This window comes from Vigna unguiculata, chromosome 2, assembly GCF_004118075.2.
Source record: "Vigna unguiculata cultivar IT97K-499-35 chromosome 2, ASM411807v1, whole genome shotgun sequence".
NCBI lineage: Eukaryota > Viridiplantae > Streptophyta > Magnoliopsida > Fabales > Fabaceae > Vigna > Vigna unguiculata.
In genome coordinates this window covers 12,791,333-12,813,440 of record NC_040280.1, presented here as the reverse complement: position 1 = coordinate 12,813,440, position 22,108 = coordinate 12,791,333, and positions in this window count along the sequence as shown.

The window sequence follows — 22,108 nt, the reverse complement described above, 5'->3', positions numbered from 1 at the left end:
ATAATCTATAAAATTATTACTTTTAATTGATAATATAATTTGGTAAATAGTGAGAACACAAAAAAAAATAATACTTGCAAATTTACATTGATTAATTTTCAAATCTACCACAATAATTAATTATAAGAACTAATTTGTCAATAATCAATTCGTATTCGTTGGGAGACGACTAGGGTTAAGTTTACCCTTTCTATTTTCTTGGCTACTACTTTAGCAATACTGAAGTTGATATAGTTTATTAATATTAATTTGATCGCGTCAACGACATTGTTATCATCAAGTCTATTATTTTTTTGGTAAAAAAGATAAATAAAAAGACTTATTACTAGTGGCAAACATTAGTGTTGCTGTAGGCGGGCCATGGCCCCCTAGATTTTTAATTTTTAAAAACATTATATGTAATATATATTATATAGATAAAAATTAAATTGGGTAAATTTGTATTTTTTTTTTATTTTAAAGAAAATTGTTCATTAAAAATTAGCTACTAAGGTTTTGTCTACCAAATGAATTAGTTTTAAAATTAGTCTCAAATTAATTAATGACCAATTTAGTTACCAATTATAATTTTTATTCATGATAGTGACTATTTTAGTAACCAATAATTTTTAATTTTGTAAATTGGTATTTAAATTGATTATAGCGACTAAGGATTGTTTATTTCTACAATTGGTTTCTAATTAATGATTCTCTTCGAGTGATAAAATTAAATATAATAAAGAATAAAAACATTTATTGAGATACTTTTTATTTTTATTATCTTTTGAGTTTCTCACATATTCTCACTCTCACATGTTTTCTTTTGTTAAGAAAGAAAAATAAGAATTTAGACACAAATTCATCCTTTCTATTCTTATTTCTCATATGTTCTAGCCTATTATCAAAGATATAAGGGATAACTCTCCTTGTCTCACTTCATAGTGAAATATTAGTTTAATAAATAATATTTTTTTCATCTTATGAGTTTTTGTAGATTTGCTTTTGTATGAATATAAAAGGAAAGAAGGAAAAATTATGTCCTATATGTTTTTTATAATTTTTTAATTGTGACTTGATTATCATAAATTGTTCTTCTAATAATTATATCTCTCAATTTTTTATTAGATTTTGATAAAAAAATTATTTTTAAACTTAAAAGAAAAAATGTCATAGAATCTCTCTTGTTTTCATCTTCACTCTATATTTCCTTTTTATCTTTCTTAAAAATTTACCTATGCGACACTAAAGATTCAATTGTTGAATTAAAGAGTTTATTTTTTAATATTCAAATAATTACATGTGTAGATGAAGGTTTTCATATTAATTACCTCTTTAAAATATATATATATATATATATATATATATATATATATATATAAATATATATAAGTTTTGACTATATTATTTTGGCCTCTCCAAAAGTTATGGTCAAGATCCGTCAATGATTGTTAGAATAAAGGATAAAATGTTATGTGTATAATGATATTCAAATATATCATTATATGTTTCAATGAATTAATTACAATTTAATATTATTTTCTTTATTATTTAATGTAATTCTAATGTAATTAAATTAGGAAGTATATACTGACTAATTTTTTTAATAATTGTTACAACTTGTTAATGTTATTTTTAATTCATTATTTTGTATGAAATTTACAATTTAAATACAAAACTGTTATGAATTAATAGTCGTCCATTGATTTATACAGTTACTCATATGATTGATATGATTATACTCATATGATTCATTACTCTCTATGTAAATATTTTGTATTAACTAATTTGATTTGTATCCTTTATGGGTTACCATGTTGTACCTATAAATAGGGTTCTTCCTATCACTAATATGACACACAGAAAAGTTGTTTCCCCTATTATCTCATTGTCTATTCTTCCTTATATTCTATATTCTTCTTTATGTTATTAGCTTTATTTTATAACACGTTATCAGCACGATGCTCCAACCACTGAGGACTAGTGGAAGCTTTTTCTCTCTACGGCAGTGTTCTACATGTCTCAATCTAGGCTCTTTCTAATCCTTTCTCCATTCAAAATTTTACTTTATATTCTTCCTCTTGTGATAAGAATTGTTTGACTTTATCAATTTTCTTTTCCATCTTATTATTATTATTATGGTGATTATTATTATTATTATTATTATTATTATTATTATTATTTTATGTGCTAGTTTTAAACATGTAAAACGTTGCAAATTTGGAATTATGACCCTTGATATTACAAGAAAGAATTACTTATATTGGATATTAAATGTTGAAATACATTTAGATGCAATGGGTCTTGGTGATACCATTAAAGAAAAAAATAAAGCATCTGAACAACTAATTTGTTCCAGTGAGAACAATATTGTGAACAAAGATTTCACATAACAGAGATTTCACGAATATTATGAATTCAAATCATGTCTTTGTATGGCTGAACAAAGGCAATCGATCGTTCAAAGAAATAATTTGAGATGAAGGATCTTTCAAGACGTATGGATTGAAATAAAATCAAGACGTATGTGGTATAATCGTCTTAGTCAGTACTTGTTAAAAGAAGGGTATAAAATGACCCTATTTGTCCTTGTATTTATATGAAAAGATCCAAGAATGAATTTACCATAATTTTTGTTTATGTAGATTGTAAGATCCGCAAAATTTAATTAATTAAATAAATAATTAATTAATAAAAGCAGGAATGTAGCTTATTTATGATATTAAATTCTAATGGGGGTGACGTGGAAAAGTACTAGCTCAAGTGGTTGAGAGTACTTTAATTGTGTGAGAGGACTTGGGTTTGAGTCCTATGTATGCCAATTGTGTGTGTTTTTGTTATTATTGTTTTAATGATATGTTGGGCCACATTTTGTATGAGATAATGCTTGAATTGTGTGTGTTAGCAAGAAACATAAGTTGGCCTGGTGGTTTAGCTTTGACTTGGCATTGGGAAGGTCATGGGTTCGAACCTTGGTGAGTCAAATTTAACTTTTTTTGCTTAAACTTTGTTTGTAGGCTCAATTGAGATCAAAGGAACCTCCCGAATATGCCATGAATTTCATGTATCCCATGTGGTGAGTCTGGATACTGTTTTATTAGATGTTTGGTCTAAATGCATGAATAAAATGGGGACAAGGTGGGTTTTTGGAGGCTTATTTTTCGTGTCTGATTATGAGCATATGCCTGATGAGATTGTTCTGAACGAATGGTGTACATTGGAGTGAAATTAGGGGTACAATTGTTATTGTTGTGTGCGTAAACCAGTGCCAAAGTCTGCACTACTCGCTCAGGCGAGAATTGCAGAGACTCAGTTTCGAGTTCTGCTCGTGCATCTCGCCTAGGCAGTGTGATTTGGTCTTGGGCGACAAGTCATCTCGCTTAAGCGAGTATGCCTCGCCCAAGCGAGAATTCGTGTGCAATTGTGTGGATTGAATGAACAACTCGCGCAGGCGAGGTTGATTGTTGTTTTGAGCGGGAGTACGTCTCGTCCAAGCGAGACCCTCTCGCCTAAGCGAGATCTCGAGGGAAGGTTTGGGGTTTTGTTGAACTAGTCGCCGAGACGAGGCATTTTAATCCTGGGCGAGCGAGGGTCTCGCCCAAGCGAGCATGAGCTCGCTTAAGCGAGATTACGTAGGCTGCAATGGTTCTAGAGGCTCGCTCAGGTTCGTGGGTCCTGCTTAAGAGAGGTGAGTTGGAGTGGTTAAATAAAGGCTCTTAGTTTAAGCAAGCAAGGGTGAAGATGTACGTTCAAGGAAGGTGTTTCTGCTGTGTTTATGAGATGAGATGGAACTTGTGAGAGGTGGTCTACATGACTTTTAAAATATCTCCTTGGTGGGCTTGCTGGTGTTCTATGGGTTGTGGCCCAGGACGTATCCTTGAGTTGTGGCTCGGGATAGGGGTTAAGCACGTGGCATTCTATGGGTTGTGGCTCAGAATGACTTTCCTTGTGTTGTGACTCGGGATAGCGGATAAACACGAGGGACCTTGAGTTGTGGCTCGGGTTGGCGAGTGTGCCGGTGTGAGTGTGCTGGTTGTGGCCAGTACGGATAGGTCCAGATGGATTGCCCTCCTCAGTGAGTCATTGACAAGTTTGGTAGTCATGGGATGTTGCGGACTATGTTCGTATTTGGGAACTCCACCTGGCGTTACAGTGTGTGATTCGTGGCATTGTTTCGGCACGTGCTCTATCGGTTGTGGTCGATAGGTGTGGCAGCAAGACGCCTTGAGATACTTAAAAGGAGACTTAAAACACTGCTAACATGGTTGTGGCCATGTGAAAGAACTGGAACGAGGTTCCCTGATATACTTTACTATACATGGTGGTGGCCGTGTGGAGGGAAGGTAACGAGTCTTCCACGAGGTGTATCGGTGTACATGGTAGTGGCCATGTGATGGGAATAGAGCAAACGTTATGGGAAATGTAAGGATATCATATATGGTTGTGGCCATGCAGTATAAAGGAAGAGTTGTGTTATTGATATATTATTTTATCTATTATACATGTATATGTGTGTTTGGTATATTTTTATGTGTTTAGTATAAAGTCTTAACCAAAGCTGTTTGATGTGAACAGTTATATATGGCGTGCTCAAGCTATGGCAAATAGGAGGAGGAGGAATAACGCTGGGGTTGATGAGATCGTGCAGGCGATACATCAGATGGTAGACGCGATGCAGCCCATTGCAGTGCAACCTAGAGCCGTGGTAGCACCCACACGTCAGGGTCGATGGAGGACTTTATGAGGCATAAGCCCTCAAAATTCATGGGCAAATCCACTTCAGACGAGGCCGATGCTTGGCTCCGAGAGTGTGAGAAAATTTGTCGAGTGATCGATTGCACAGATGCACAGAAGCTCACTTTTGTCTCTTTCCTGCTGGTAGCTGATGCAGAGTACTGATGGGCAGGCATGCAGCAGCTCATGTAGACCCGGGGCGAGGAGGTTACCTGGACTTCCTTCAGGGAGAGATTTCTGGAGAAATATTTTCCAAACAATGCCAGGCATGAGAGAGAGGCGGAATTCCTCACATTCCAGCAGGGGAACCTAACTGTGCAGGCATACACAGATAGATTTGATTACCTGGCCAGGTTCTACTCGCCCACAGTCACCGAGGAGTGGTTATGCAGAAAATATGAGGGCGGGCTGAAACATGAGCTACACCGTTTTATCGTACCTCTCCGGATCAGGGAGTTCCCAGTCTTGGTAGAGCAGGCCAAGGCTGTAGAGCAGTTAGAGATGGGGCCTAGCAGAGGGGCTCGACCTCCGAAGGCTACCTCTAATTCACGGCAGCAGAAGAAGCCGTATGACAGACCACAAAGTTCGACTAAGAAACTATAGTGCTACAACTATGGTGGTGAGCATTTTCTGAGGGATTGTCCAAAACCCTCAGGCAACTCTAGTGGTGGTGGTGGTAGCACTGGCAATTGCTACGTTTGTGATCAGACGGGCCATTTTGCACGACACTGCCCGAATAAGAAATCGGCTGGAGGTGCACCAGCGAAGAAACCAGTCGGGGATCGACCTAGAGCCCCTGGTCGTGTATTCGCCTTGACGACTACCGAAGCCGCCCAGTCAGGTAACTTAGTACAGACCACTTGTTTGTTATTTGATCACGAGGTTGTTGTGTTGTATGACTCAAGAGCTACCCATTCATTTGTATCTAATGAATGCGTGAGGAGCCTCGGTCTAGTAATGCGAGAGTTGGCGTGCGAGTTAATAGTTGTGACACCAACTTCTGGAGAGGTATCCACCACGTCTGTTTGTGTAGGATGCCCTATAGAGGTGGCAGGCCGCAGATTCAAGGTGAATCTCATCTGCTTACCAATGGAAGGGTTAGATGTGATTCTGGTATGGATTGGTTGGCTAGCAACCATGTGGTGATCAATTGCGGACAACGCAGGGTGGTGTTTCCAGATGCAGAAGGACTGGAATTGATATCATCCAACCAAGCAGAGAAGGAGATTGAAGCGGGAGCTACATGTTTTATGATAGTAGCTTAGACGGAGAAGAAGAGTACTGCAGAGAAGATTAGTTTGATTCTTGTGGTAGATGAATACGCGGATGTCTTCCCTGATGAAATCCCAGAATTGCCACCGAGCAGGGATGTGGATTTCACCATTGATCTCATCCCTGGGGCTGGCCCAGTATCTATGGCACCATATCGGATGGCACCAGCTGAGTTGGCAGAGTTGAAGAAGCAGATTAAGGATTTGCTTGAGACGAACTTTATCTGGCCGAGTGCATCACCATGGGGGACGCCTGTATTACTTGTGAAAAAGAAGGATGGCAGTTCCAGGTTGTGTGTTGACTACCAGCAGCTAAATAAGTTAACAATCAAGAATAAGTACCCGTTGCCGAGGATCGATGATCTGCTGGATCAGTTGAGGGGAGCAGTTGTGTTCTCTAAGATTAACTTGAGGTCTGGATATCATCAGATCTTAGTCAAACCAGAGGATGTGCAGAAGACAGCATTCAGGTCTCGCTACGACCACTATGAGTATGTGGTGATGTCGTTTGGGGTGACGAATGCACCTGCGATATTCATGGACTACATGAATAGGATATTTCGGCCGTATCTAGATAAGTTTGTCGTTTTATTTATCGACGACATACTGAAGTATTTTGAGAGTAAAGAAGAACATGCGGATCATCTGCGAGTGGTATTGGAGATACTCAGAGAGCATAAGCTTTATGGGAAGTTATCGAAGTGTGAGTTTTGGCTTGATGAGGTGCAGTTCTTGGGCCTAGCAGGTCATTACAGGCGTTTTGTGGAAGGGTTCTGCAAGATGGTGAGTCCATTGACTCAACTCACCAGGAAGGACCAGCCTTTCTCTTGGACAACCGAGTGTGAGGTCTGTTTTGAGGATATGAAGAGGAGATTAACCACCGCACCTATCTTAGCTATCCTAGATACAACCAAGATGTTTGAGGTGTACTGTGATGCTTCATACCAGGGTTTGGGGTGTGTGTTGATGCAGGAGAAATGACCTGTTGCTTATGCATCTCGCCAGTTGAAGGTACACGAGAAGAACTACCTTGCGCATGACTTGGAATTGGCTGCGGTAGTTTTTGCTCTCAAGACGTGGAGGCATTACTTGTATGGTTCACAGTTTCAAGTGTTCAGTGATCATAAAAGTTTGAAGTACCTATTTGATCAAAAAGAGCAAAATATGAGACAGAGGCGTTGGATGGAGTACTTAAAAGACTATGATTTTGAGCTTCTATACCATCCAGGTAAAGCCAATGTAGTTGCTGACGCCTTGAGTCGGAAGAGAGTTCATATGTCGACTATGATGATGAAGGAGTTGGAGCTCATAGAGAAACTGCGAGATATGAATTTGAATCTATACACAGGTGTTGATCATATACGGTGCAGCATGTTGCAAATTACTAATGAGTTCTTAAATGAGGTCAGGCAGGAACAGGGTAAAGATCAAGAATTACAGCAGATTGTGGGTGAGTTAGGCACCGAGAAGAGAAAAGACTTCAGGATGGGCATAAATGGTATCCTGAGATTCAGAGAGAGGGTGTGTGTACCTCGCAGTCGAGTTTTAAGGAAGATGCTCTTGGATGAAGGGCATAAGAGTCGTCTTAGCATACATCCAGGTATGACTAAGATGTATAAGGACTTGAAAGCGACCTTCTGGTGGACGGGTATGAAGACTGATGTGGCCGACTATGTCTCTTCTTGTTTAGTATGCTAGAAGGCAAAAATTGAGCACCAGAGGCCGGGTGGTACGTTGGAGCCTCTTGACATTCCCAGTGAAAATGGGACAGCATTTCCATGGATTTTGTCACGCACTTGCCGTGGTCTGTGAGAGGACATGACTCGATTTGGGTTATTGTAGACAGATTGACGAAGTGTGCTCACTTCCTACCAATCAATCAGAAGATGTCGTTGGATAAGCTAGCAGAGTTATATGTCAGGGAGATCGTTAGACTTCATGGTGTGCCAACGAGTATTGTGTTAGATAAGGATTCGAGGTTCACCTCCAGGTTTTGGCAGTCATTGCAGAATGCCTTAGGCACGCAACTGAGAATGAGCTCGGCATATCATCCTCAGACTGATGGGCAGTCTGAGAGAACCATACAGTCACTGGAAGATCTACTAAGGACTTGTTTGTTGGATCACCTGGGTACGTGGTGTGATATGTTACCATTGGTGGAGTTTACGTACAATAATAGTTACCATTCCAGCAACGGGATGGCACCATACGAGGCATTGTATGGTAGGAGATGCAGGACTCCGCTGTGTTGGCAACAGGATGGAGAGTCTGTGGTTGTAACATCCCTAAGGAATATTACTAATTTTTAATAAATAAAATTACAATTAAAATAAATACCGCATTGATTATAACTATTTCCCAAAAACACGGGAAATTTAAAACTATAACTGGTACCATACATAGTCCGAATGTACAATATCGTGAAATAGAAATGTTATTAAAACTCATCATAAAAATATTTACATCAAAATAAAAACTATAAAGTTCCTTTCAAAATCCCAAGTAGCCCATGCTCTCCGTCTCTAAGCATCTCCTGGCTCACCTGTCACATCATCTGCTTTCGGATAACAAATTATTCGATAACGCCAAACACACACAAATAGGGTGAGTTATACACAATAACAATATAAACAGATATATGAAATAAATATGTTTTCCCCAACCCAAAAATACATAGTTAAAATCCTCATACTTTCCAAATCACCCAACCATGACTTCATAGTCCTTCATGAGTCATATGCATGAACTAGGTCTTGGGACTTTCCTTTGCTCCCACGAAACTAACTCATTCGTGATCCAACCCTATGAGCCTATCCCGCTCATAGTCCTGCCCTACAAACTCCTCGCCTGTGGTATAAACATCCATGTCTCATAACTTGGACCCTAGCACGCACGCAATCACCATACTATGGACTCCTCGCCCAATAGTAGTCGATGGGAACATCACAGTTCCTTTTTCATCGTGCGCCCGACACATGCAATCACCATACTAAGGACTCCTCGCCCATTAGTAGCCAAGGGGAACTCAACCAGTTTCATGCCCATCATGTGTCCAACCACCGAGCACATCCCAGACCCCTATTGGACTTAGTCCTTCAAGCCCAAACACCAACCACATGCAAATACATCCTATCCTTAGCATAAAACAGCCAAACACACTCACAAAGACATGTAAAACATAGCAACTTGCATCAACTCGCTTAAGCCAGGGACACTCGCCTTAGCTAAGCCTTTAGCCTCGCTTAGGCTAGCTCACCTCGCTTGAGCGAGCTTAAAACAGTGACCACAGCACGTTATCTCGCTTAGGCGAGATCCCCGCGCCTAGGCGAGATCCCCTCTCGCCCAAACATTCAAATCAGTCTCGCCTGAGCTACGAATCACCCAAAAACATCACACATGACCACGATATCTCGCTTAGGCGAGGTCATCTCGCCTGAGCGCGACCAGACTCGCTCAACACACTAAACTCCTCGCCTGAACGAGAAGTCGCGCTCAACATGAGCACACTTCCTTGCGATCTCGCTTAGGCGAGCCACTATCGCCTAAGCGAGAATGTCTATCGCTGAAACCAGAACCCATTCGCCTAGGCGAGAAGCGCGATGCAGAGTCCAAAACGAGGTTCTACAACTCTCACTTAGACAAGATAACCTCGCTTGGGCGAGACTTGCAGAGTTTCCCTCATTTTACGCACACAAACCATCCAACATCATACCAAAACCACACTCCAATTCATGCCAACAATGGAAAATCATACAGCAAACATGTGGACATAATACAGACCCGAAATAATCCCAATAATCCCAGTTAAAGCACAATTCACATTTTTCATTACCCAAAACCCTTAGTTTCTTGGCACTCAACACGCAAAGCATAAAAGCTTCTTCAACCCATAACCATTCTGCCCATTCAGTATTTTGATTATACATGCATAAATTCACCACAATCATATTCCAATCAAGATGGCAATAACACAAAACTACAGTTCACATCATGAAATTCACATACTCAAAATACAGCTCCCCTAACCTGAAAATTTGATTGAAATTGGGAAGAATAATGGTTTTCCTTGGTTTGCCAATGAAGTCCCACAGACTCCCTCTCAGTTCAGCCCCTCTACGCACCCAAACCTCACCTCCTAGACTCAATTTCGTACTCTCTCTATAATAGTTCACCATAGATGCCAAAACCCTTCCCTTTTCCTAAATTTTGGCTTTTATAGGTGCCTTTAAGAGGGTTTTTAAAAATAAAACGAGTTTGGGCTTTGTGGGTTTTAATTCCTCTTTAATGTTAATTATTCGGTAATTTTCCAACCCCTTTGGGTGCCCCATTCTGCTAGGCTTTTCTTTACCCCTTCACATTCATACCACAACTACTATTTAGAAAAAATAAAGCTTATTCTTTGCCCACCAAGGTTTGAACCAGTGACCTTCCACTCATAAGGTCAAAGCACAACCACTATGCCAATTCACTTTTGGTGATACACACAAATCAACATAAGTTTACAATACCAATCACATACTCATACATATCCTTAAAAATCAATAACAAAACAATAACATATAATTGGCATACATAGGACTTGAACCCAAGTCCTCTCACACAATCAAAGTACTCTCAACCACATGAGCTAGCACTTTTCCACACCACACTAAACACTAATTAATGCCATAAAGGTGCTTTCTACCCGCATTTATTAATTAATTAAATATTTACTTAATTAATTTCACAAGTCTTACAGTGGTGCTCGGGCCAGTATTTCTGCAGCAGACTACGGAGAAGGTAAGAGTGATACAAGATCGGATGTAGGCAACTCAGAGTCGGCAGAAATCTTACGCAGATAAAAGGAGGAGGCCACTCGAGTTTGAGGCTGGTGACCATGTGTTCCTTAGGGTTACACCTACAGCAGGCATTGGGAGAGCCTTGAAATCGAGGAAGTCGAGTCCTCGGTTCATTGGTCTATATCAGATTACTAGGAGGATCAGACCCGTCGCGTACGAGATTGCCTTGCTACCACACTTGGCAAATCTGCACAATGTCTTCCATATCTCACAGCTGAGAAAGTACGTGGCAGATCCTAATCATGTGCTGGAGCAGGATGATGTCCAGGTGCGCGAGGATCTGACTATGGGAGTTGGACCAGTGAGAATCTTGGATTCTCAAGTAAAGTAGCTTAGAGGGAAGGAGATCAGAACGATGAAGGTGCTATGGGATGAGGCAACTCAGGAAATGACATGGGAGATGGAGGATGTCATGAGGAGGTCTTACCCTCATCTTTTCACTGGTAAGTTCACTTTTTCGAGGATAAAAAATTTTAAAGGGGGGGGGGTAATGTAAGATCCGCAAAATTTAATTAATTAAATAATTAATTAATTAATAAAAGCGAGAAGGTAGCTTATTTATGATATTAAATTCTAATGGGGGTGACGTGGAAAAGTACTAGCTCAAGTGGTTGAGAGTACTTTAATTGTGTGAGAGGACTTAGGTTCGAGTCCTATGTATGCCAATTGTGTGTGTTTTTGTTATTATTGTTTTAATGATATGTTGGGCCACATTTTGTATGAGATAATGCTTGAATTGTGTGTGTTAGCAAGAAACATAAGTTGGCCTGGTGGTTTAGCTTTGACTTGGCATTGGGAAGGTCATGGGTTCGAACCATGGTGAGTCAAATTTAACTCTTTTTGCTTAAACTTTGGTTGTGGACTGAATATGAAAAGGTGGAGAAACCTAGCAGAAAGTGGGCAGCTAAAGGGCTGAGAAACAATCAAGTCATGGCCCTTGAAAAGCAATAAAACCCAAAATTTAATCATATTCTCGTTTTTTTAATTCATCAAGTAGTAAGACCTATAAAAGGCAAAATTTGAGAGGAGAATAGGGTTTTGGAAGTCTGTTTTCTGACAGCTTCAAAAGGAGAGCGAAAATTGGGAGTGAATTAGAGAGGAGAAACTGAATAGGTGATAAGGTCAGCCAATTGAGATCAAAGGAACCTCCCGAATTCAAGTTTAAGCAAGGAAATTTCAGGTTAGGGGAGCTGGACCCGAAAAATTGTGTAATTTGGTCTTGGGCGACAAGTCATCTCGCTTAAGCGAGTATGCCTCGCCCAAGCGAGAATTCGTGTGCAATTGTGTGGGTTGATTGAACAACTCGCGCAAGCGAGGTTGATTGTTGTTTTAAGCGGGAGTACGTCTGATGAGTTCAAATTTTTGACCTCATTTAATATTTAAATTTGGGGATTTAATTGAATTTTCTGTGCTTAAAGATTGATTTAATTAGGATTTGTGATTATTGGATTTATTGAGTAAGTTTGGTAAAAGTGGCGTAAAAATTGATTTTAGTTGCATAAAATATTATTGGATATTCTAACGTTTGTTAATGCAGCTGGAATTTATTTTTGGTCAATTAATAGTGTGATTTTAAAATATTCAAAGTTATAAAATAAGTCCAAAATCAAGAAATTCTGAAAAAGAATAAATCAGGAGCTAAATGCACCCCCAGATTTTATTTGCACACTCCTGCAAATTGGACCACCAAAAACCCTGTTCTGCACCCCCAGTTTTCACTAAGTTGCACCCCTCCTACCACTTAAACTCCACTCAACCAGATCATGCCATGTGGCAATCCCCACCTTTTAAAATTAGCCAACCATAAGCTGCCACGTGTCATAATCCTCCACTCACCAAATTGACCACTCAGATCTTGCCACGTCATCATCTCCTCTATCTCACACATGAAACCCTAACCCTAATTTCCCTTCCACCGACCATGGCAGCCGCCGCCGCCATCTCCTCGCCGACCACCACTGCAACTCGCCGGAAACAGCAGCCTCCATTCCCGCAACCTTCACGCACCATCGCAACACCTCTTCCGGCCACCACAAACAACAACCAGAACACCTCCATCTTCTCGCCTCCGCACCTGCAGCGACGCGCAACCATCATCTGCCTCACCATGACAACGCCATCTTCTTCCATCGTCAACCATCAGCGAGACATGCTTCATCTCCACCTGCAACACTTCGCCGGAATCCGCACCACGCCACAACACCACCATCTTCCTCCATCAAATCGCGACCATCTTCTCCGCGTTTCTGACCACCACGAGGAGGCACTCCACACCATTGCAACAGATCTGACGCATACCACCACACCTCCGTGAAGCTTGTTCTGCGCAGCAGCAGCCACCATGGGCCACCAGCGCATCTCCATCGCAGCTCCACACACCTGCAGCGTTCCAGCCATGGCAGCCGCATCCAACCTCTGCAGCGCGCCTTTGCAACACAACCACAGTTCCGTCTTCTCCGTTCACGCACCTGTCCTCGCCGGAAGAGAAGCCACCACGTCGGAGCAGCCGTGCCGTCACGAGGGAGGGAGAAGAGTGTGAGAGTGAAACCCTAATTCTGGAAAGTGCACTCTGCACCACGTGTCAGCATCCGATAGGCAGTCAACTGGTCAAACTCTGGTCAATTGTGTAAAAATGCTTAAATAAGAGGGGCAAAATTGGAAATTGGACAGAAATTAAGTTGCTAATTAATTAAATAAAATAAAAGATTTTAGCAACTGACAGATAAAGCCCAAAGTCCAGTTGAAGCCTATATAAAGAGACTTAAGGGAGCAGAAGCGAGACTTACAATTTACAACTTACAGCTTAGACACTTAGAACTCTCTGGTTTTGGCAGATACCGTCTCCACCACATCTCTCATTCTTTCTTTTATTTTCTTTCCTTCATATCATCATGTATTCCATCAAAGCCATGGAGGGCTAAGCTTTTAGGGTTGATTCCATTGTAATTTCTTAACTGGATTCTGAGGTTAGATGAATTTATATGTTTTGTTATTTTGATTATTGTTGTGGTTTTTGTTTATCTATGTCCTTTGCTTCTTAATCGAATAGAAAATAATGATTTTAAATCTACATGCATGCTAATCATATGAGTTAAAAGGTTTTTAAATTAAATTGAGACTTTACTTTGATTTTGTTTAGAAACTTTCATTTGATTAAATAAGTTTTTGTCAATAATTGAGACTTTAATTTGATTAGAGGTAATTACTTTAACTAAAATTAGTCAAGACTTTACTTTGATTAATTAAGTTTTCTATTTGGTAAAGAAACAAAGGAATAGACATGATTAGGCATAGTAAAATTAATTGAGACTGTACTTTGATTGAATTTACTATGGATAATCTAACAATTCTCACTTTTAATTGAGACTATACTTTGATTAAAAGTGAGGATGCCAACAAATGAATTGAGTCTTTACATTGATTGATTTGTAAATCAACAACAATAATTAATTTAACAATAATCTCTAGATAACCAATGAAGAATCTTATTTAGAAAAAGCAGTGGAATTGACCTATTTACTATTATTGTGTTTACAATCTTCCGTGTCATTTTCTTTGCATATCAAAACCCCCTATTTTTATAGTTGCTAGTTTTAATTGCATTTTTAAGAATCATATATTTGGGATCAATTCCGTATTCGTTGTGAGACGACTCAGGGTTATCTTAACCCTAACTATTTTGTTCACTACAAACTGGCAATACTGAAGTTGCTAAAATAGTGGTAATTTGATCGCCTAACGACAGCGATATCAAATTTGGCGTCGTTGCTGGGAGTACGGTTAGTATTTCTTTTATTTTGATTCTGTTTTTATTTATTTATTTTATTTTATTTATTATTTATTATTTATTTATTTATTTTACGCATATACGTTTGATATAGTTTGTTATTTTGTAGTATCTAGTTTTCTGTTAATATATTCCAAGCAAAGTTCTATTTTTGTTTTGATTAAGAATTTCTTTTAAGAAATTTTTGAGACTAGTTTGGAAAACTCTGTCTAGGAAAGACTTGGTATTTAAGTTGTCCACTGTGACGCACCTCTCTTTCTTGGGAGTAGACCCAACAACATCTTAACTCATTTCTTTCTTGAAATCTTTCTCCAAAACAAGAATAGGAAGAAAAAAAAAACACACAGGGAAAAACTTTCAGGTGGACTGCATAGTGCATGACTCGGGCCAATCCGGGTCAATTTTATCAACTTGATTCAGAACTTGAAAGGAACTTGCGTAAATCACGTAGGAGACTTGAACTCAGGTGTTCTACTGAAGGAGCACCATCATCATCTGAACCTACCACTGAAAGTGTACCACTAGAATCACCTCCGGTGATTAACATATCTTCTGATCCATCACCTGAACCAGAAATTCAAGAAGATATAATGGAAGAAAGAACAATAAGAGAGTTGGCTTCGCCGGATGCAGCAATTACACAAAACATGTGCATCCCATATCCAGATGGAGAATGTGAGCTTAAGTCTGGGTTAATCCATCTTTTACCCAAATTCCATGGATATGTGCTTCCTGTCCTCATCACCAAATAAACGAGCATCTCCTCATTCAGTACTTTTATGAGTGATTGAGTATCATGGATAGACAAATGATAGATGCTGCAAGTGGAGGGTCATTGGTGGACAAAACGCCAACAAATGCAAGACAATTGATTGAAACTATGGCGTCGAACCATCAACAATTTTCCACAAGGAGTAATTCTATAACTCTATTGAAGGGAACCCATGGAGTAGAAGCTTCATATGTTGCAGATCACAAGAAATTAGAAGGGAAGTTGGATGACTTAGCGGCCATGGTAAGGACCTTGACAGACTTACAGAAAAAGCCTATCCCTTCTACATTATGTGGAATTTGTGCTTCTACTAATCATCCTACAGAGGCTTGTTCTATGTTAAAAGAGACAGGGACGTTAGACAATGAACAACCTCAAGCATATGCTGCAAACATCTATGGCAATAATAGACCACCTCGGCAGCAATACAACCATGATATGTCCTCCAACAAGTACAACCCAGATTGGAAGGAATATCCCAGCCATAAATGGGGAAATCAACAGCCTCAACACCAACAAGTCTTTGTTCCACCTCAACAGAGGTAACAACCAAAACCAACTGCAACCTCTGGTGATTCAAACATGGAGGCAATGATGAAAATGATGGCTGACATGATGAAGGGACAAATCAATGAGTTGAAACAGACGATGGAAGCAACCAATCAAAACTCGCAGAACCAGATTGGACAAATGGAAAATGAGTTAAATCAGATGAAGTCTCAACAAGGCTCAAGCAATTTGCTGCACAAACTGTAATTAACCCGCGAAATGTAAGTGCTATTACTTTAAGATCGGGTAAGCAAATACAAGGTCTTGGGGATGCCCAAGAAGATGAAGATAAGGACAATGGAGTTGTACCTAATGATGAAAGAGGAAGATCAGATGAAGCAACACAAGCAACATCTGAAATGCCTGCACCCAGTGATAACTCCAGGTTGGTATCCTCTAATACTTCCTCTGAAAATTCTTTTCCTTATTCTCCTCCTCCTCCCTATCCAAACCGTTTGAAACCAAAAACTAAAAAGATGGAGGAGTTAGACAAAGAAATCCTGAATACTTTCAAGAAAGTGGAGATAAACATCCCTTTGTTGGATGTTGTGAGACAAATTCCTAAATACGCCAAGTTTCTCAAAGAATTATGTACACATAAAAGGCGTATTATGGACAAAGAGGTAGTGAACATGGGAAGAAACGTCTCTAGCTTAATTAAGAAGCCTGCAGTCAGAATGCCGCAAAAGTGTAAGGATCCAGGTATGTTTTCTATTCCATGCATTATAGGAAGTACTAAGTTTGATAATGCTATGTTAGATTTAGGAGCTTCCATTAATGTAATGCCTTTATCTGCTTTTACTTCACTTCATCTTGGACCTCTTAAGTCTTCTGGTGTGGTCATTCAATTGGCCAACCGTAGCACAGTTAACCCTGCAGGTGTGCTAGAAGATGTGCTTGTCCGTGTGGACAAGTTAATTTTTCCTACAGATTTCTACATCTTGGATATGAAGGATGATGAAGGAATGAGTTCAACCACAATCATCTTGGGAAGACCATTCATGATGACAGCACGTACCAAGATAGACGTGCATGCAGGATCCTTGACTATGGACATAGGAGATGAGAAGGTGCAGTTCAACGTGCTAGAAGCCATGAAGCACCCAATTGAAGACCATTCTTTGTTTTGTATTGATTTATTGAGTAATGTAGTAAACAATTATGCTTTTGGACTTTTGGACGCTTTATCTGGTTTTTCTTCTTCTTTGGATTTTTCTTTTTCGAATGTTTCGGGCTCAATTTTAGACGAAAGGGAAAATTGTAAAACAGGTGATGTTGAGGACGTGGTGTCACTATTTGATACCTCTGTGGCGTCCGAGTGTAATGCTGAGGTGGCTGAAATTACCTTAGGCAGTAAAATGTTGCCATCTGTGGAATAACCACCCACTTTGGAGTTGAAACCTTTACCATCTCATTTGAAATATGTTTATCTTGAGAGGGATGGGAAACTCCCTGTTATTATATCTGCCTTGCTTACTAACGAGCAGGAACAAAAGCTATTGCAGGTTATCAAAGATCACAAGCGAGCAATAGGCTGGACTTTGGCAGATATTCCTGGTATTAGTCTTTCTTTCTGCATGCACAGAATACTCTTGGAGGAGGATGCTAAGCTAGTGAGGCAACCTCAGAGGAGACTGAATCCTCAGCTGATGGAGGTTGTGAAGAAAGAAGTCACCAAGTTGCTACAAGCAGGTATTATATATCCCATTTCTGACAGCACTTGGGTGAGTCCTGTACATGTGGTCCCCAAGAAATCTGGGATCACCGTGGTTAAGAATGAGAATAACGAGTTGATTCCTACTCGTATTCAGAATAGCTGGAGGGTCTGTATTGATTATAGAAGACTAAACCAGGCCACCAGGAAGGACCACTTTCCTTTACCATTCATGGACCAGATGTTAGATCGATTGGCAGGTAAGTCTCATTACTATTTTCTTGATGGATTCTCTGGGTATTTTCAGATTTGTATTGCCCCAGAGGATCAACATAAAACTACCTTTACTTGTCCATTCGGTACATATGCTTATAGGAAAATGTCATTTGGCCTTTGCAATGCTCTTGGAACATTTCAGCGATGTATGATGAGTATTTTTACAGATTTATTGGAGCATTGTATTGAGGTTTTTATGGATGATTTTAGTGTATATGGTTCATCTTTTGACCACTGCTTGTCTAATCTTGCTAGAGTCTTGGAGAGATGTGAAAAAACTAACCTTGTTCTAAATTTTGAAAAATGTCATTTTATGGTGGAATAAGGTATAATTTTAGGTTACGTTGTTTCCAAGAATGGTATATCTGTAGATCCTGCTAAAATTGATATTATTTCACAATTGCCTTACCCCTCTTCTGTGAAAGAGGTTCGATCTTTTCTTGGACATGCAGGATTTTACATGAGGTTTATCAAGGACTTCAGCAAGATAGCCAACCCTCTCTCCAACTTGTTGCAAAAGGATGTAGTATTTGACTTTGGAGAGAGGTGCAAAGATGCGTTTGATACATTGAAAAAGGCGCTTACCACCACTCCTATCATCCAGCCACCTGATTGAACATTACCATTCGAGTTGATGTGTGATGCATCAAACTTTGCAGTAGGAGCGGTGCTTGCACAAAAAGATGGGAAGCTATCACATGTGATATATTATGCTTCCAGAACATTGGATACAGCGCAGGCTAACTACACCACGACTGAGAAGGAATTATTGGCTGTTGTGTTTGCCTTGGACAAATTCAGACCGTATATACTTGGTTCCAAGGTAATTGTTTATACTGATCATGCAGCATTAAAATTCCTTCTGAAGAAAGCAGATTCGAAACCAAGGTTGATCAGATGGATGCTACTTCTCCAAGAGTTTGACATTGAGATTCTAGACAGAAGTGGAGCACATAACTTAGTAGCCGATCATCTTAGCAGGATTGAAAATGGAGAAGATAACATTCCGATTAAGGATGACTTTCCTGATGAAGTCCTCCTAGCATTGTCTGCTGTGAAAGGTATGTTTCCTGAACCTTGGTTTGCTGACATTGTTAACTATTTGGTTGTTTTTGCTATTCCTCCTTCCTTCTCCAAATATGAAAGAATCAAGCTAAAAAGTGAGGCAAAGTACTATATCTGGGAAGATCCAATCTTATGGCGCATTGGTAGTGACCAAGTCATAAGGAGGTGTGTTCCAGATATCGAGATACCTCATGTGCTTGAGTTCTGTCATTCGTCTCCTTTTGGTGGACATTATGGCACACAAAGAACAGGTAGGAAGGTGTTGGATTGTGGATTATATTGGCCTACCATTTTTAAAGATGCACAGAGGGTATATGAAAATTGTGAGCAGTGCCAAAGGGCAGCCAAATCCATTACAAGAAGGGATGAAATGCCTCAACAACCCATGCTATATTATGAGGTATTTGATATTTGGGGTATTGATTTTATGGGTCCTTTTCCTCCTTCTTTTGGGTTTTCTTATATTTTGCTTGCTGTAGACTATGTCTCCAAATGGGTGGAGGCCATAGCTACAAGGACTAATGATTCTCGAATTGTTATGAGTTTTGTCAGGTCTAACATTTTCTGCAGATTTGGGATACCACGAGCCATCATCAGTGACCAAGGGACTCATTTCTGTAATAGGCTACTTGAGAACATGTTGAAGAAGTATAGGGTGACACATCGCATTGCTACACCATATCACCCCCAAACTAATGGGCAAGCAGAGATCTCTAACAGAGAGATTAAAAAGATACTAGAGAAAGTAGTGAAGCCTAGTCGAAAGGATTGGGCCACAAGATTGGATGATGCACTTTGGGCACACAGGACAGCCTACAAAACACCTATAGGTATGTCACCTTTCAGGGTGGTTTTTGGAAAGGCTTGTCATCTACCTGTGGAGATTGAACATCGGGCCTATTGGGCCGTGAAAGCATGCAACTTGGATTTGGAAGAAGCAGGAAATGAGCGAAAACTTCAGTTGCAAGAACTAGAGGAGATTAGGCTTGCAGCCTATGAAAATTCAAAGTTCTACAAAGAGAAAACCAAGAAGTTCCATGACCAAAAGCTTGTGGCTAGAAAGGATTTCAAGGTAGGCCAGAAGGTGTTACTATACAAATCCAAGCTTGGTCACATGAGTGGTAAGTTGCGCTCTACTTGGGAAGGACCATACATTGTTACAAAAGTCTTCCCTTATGGAGCGGTGAAGATCAAGGAAGAATCTTCAGCAAGAACTTTTAAAGTTAATGGGCATCGTCTTTGGATATTCAATGAAAATCAAGATATGCTGAATAAGACGATGGATGGGATGAACTTGACTTCTCCCTCATACCTTCCACCTTGAGGAGGTAAGTACACTTCATACTTTTTCTTTGCATTTTATACATATTGAATACATTGAGGACAATGCATGGATAAAGTGTAGGGGTGTGGGGAGATTTCCCCCTTTTCTGATTTGTTTTCTATTTGTTTTGTTTTTTTTCTTTTCTAATTTTATTTTCTGTTTGTTTTTATTAAAAAAAAAAGTTTCTGCTTTCAATAAAACATATTGACATTGGATTTTTGGATTTGATTTACTGATTGGAACGATCATAATTTTGGGAAAATAAGAGTCATGTGCTATGAATGGATTGTTTCTGTGATTTATTGATTGAGTTGATTTGAGAGTTTCTGGAATAAATCTTTTGTGAAAGAGTTTTTGACCTTGTGAGTTTTGAGCTTTATTGTAAGGATGAACTACCGTGTGTCATTCCTATTTTTCTTGTGTGATTTGCTCATATCTTGTTGGTACTCAAATGTTTAGCTTGATTCTGTTGTTTTGCATCTTAGGTGAACATGCATGATTTGATATGACTGAGGCATTTCTTGTTTTTAGCTACTTGGCCAAATAAGCTAACCATGACATTGATCCATTGGTAGCCCCTTGAGCTTAAACCTCTTTTTCTTGTTTTGAGCATATTGTTAAACCTTAAAAAGAAAAAGACCATGTTTATCATTACCTTAGGGAGAAAGAAGGAGCTAGTGGATTATGTTGAGATTGGTTGAGGAATAAAGTGTGGGGGTGAGTATTTCCCCCACAAAGTTGTAAAAATGGCAAAAAGGAAAATAATTGTTGATGACAGAGTGTTGTAATGAAAAATAATTGTTGTCTGAAAAAGAGCAACAAAGGATAAAAGAAAAAAAACAAAGAAAAAGGATTGTTTTAGAAACTATGCTCCATAACTCTTTCTTCCTTACTATTTCAAAAACACACAAATCCTAAAGTTTTTCCTACCTTTGCCTTGGCCTCATTATAACCTGTGAAAAGTCCTCATGATTTTTGAATGCATGTTTTCTGAAAGCTATGAATATTAGAGTCTTGCTAAGCATTGAGAGTGTTTACTTGCATGGGTATTTTGAGTGAAAACACAAGCCAAAACACTTGAGCGAATCTTGGTGAGAAAATATATATTTAACTTGAGTGTTTCTCTTTCATATTTGATTATCTTGTAAACTCAAAAGATTAACTCATGTGTGAAAAACAAAATTTTATCCATTTGTTTGTGCGTGACAACATGATTTCTAGAAGATGGATCTGATTCCAAATGTAATCATTTCTTTAATCCACTTAAAATATGGAATAAAAGACCTCAGAATAAAGTTTTGAAATTGTTCAATTTTGCCCAAGAGTGCAAAAGGATAAGTGTGGGTGTGTGATGAGTTCAAATTTTTGCCCTCATTTAATATTTAAATTTGGGGATTTAATTGAATTTTCTGTGCTTAAAGATTGATTTAATTAGGATTTGTGATTATTGGATTTCTTGAGTAAGTTTGGTAAAAGTGGCGTAAAAATTGATTTTAGTTGCATAAAATATTATTGGATATTCTAACGTTTGTTAATGCAGCTGGAATTTATTTTTGGTCAATTAATAGTGTGATTTTAAAATATTCAAAGTTACAAAATAAGTCCAAAATCAAGAAATTCTGAAAAAGAATAAATCAGGAGCTAAATGCACCCCCAGATTTTATTTGCACACTCCTGCAAAGTGGACCACCAAAAACCCTGTTCTGCACCCCCAGTTTTCACTAAGTTGCACCCCTCCTACCACTTAAACTCCATTCAACCAGATCATGCCATGTGGCAATCCCCACCTTTTAAAATTAGCCAACCATAAGCTGCCACGTGTCATAATCCTCCACTCACCAAATTGACCACTCAGATCTTGC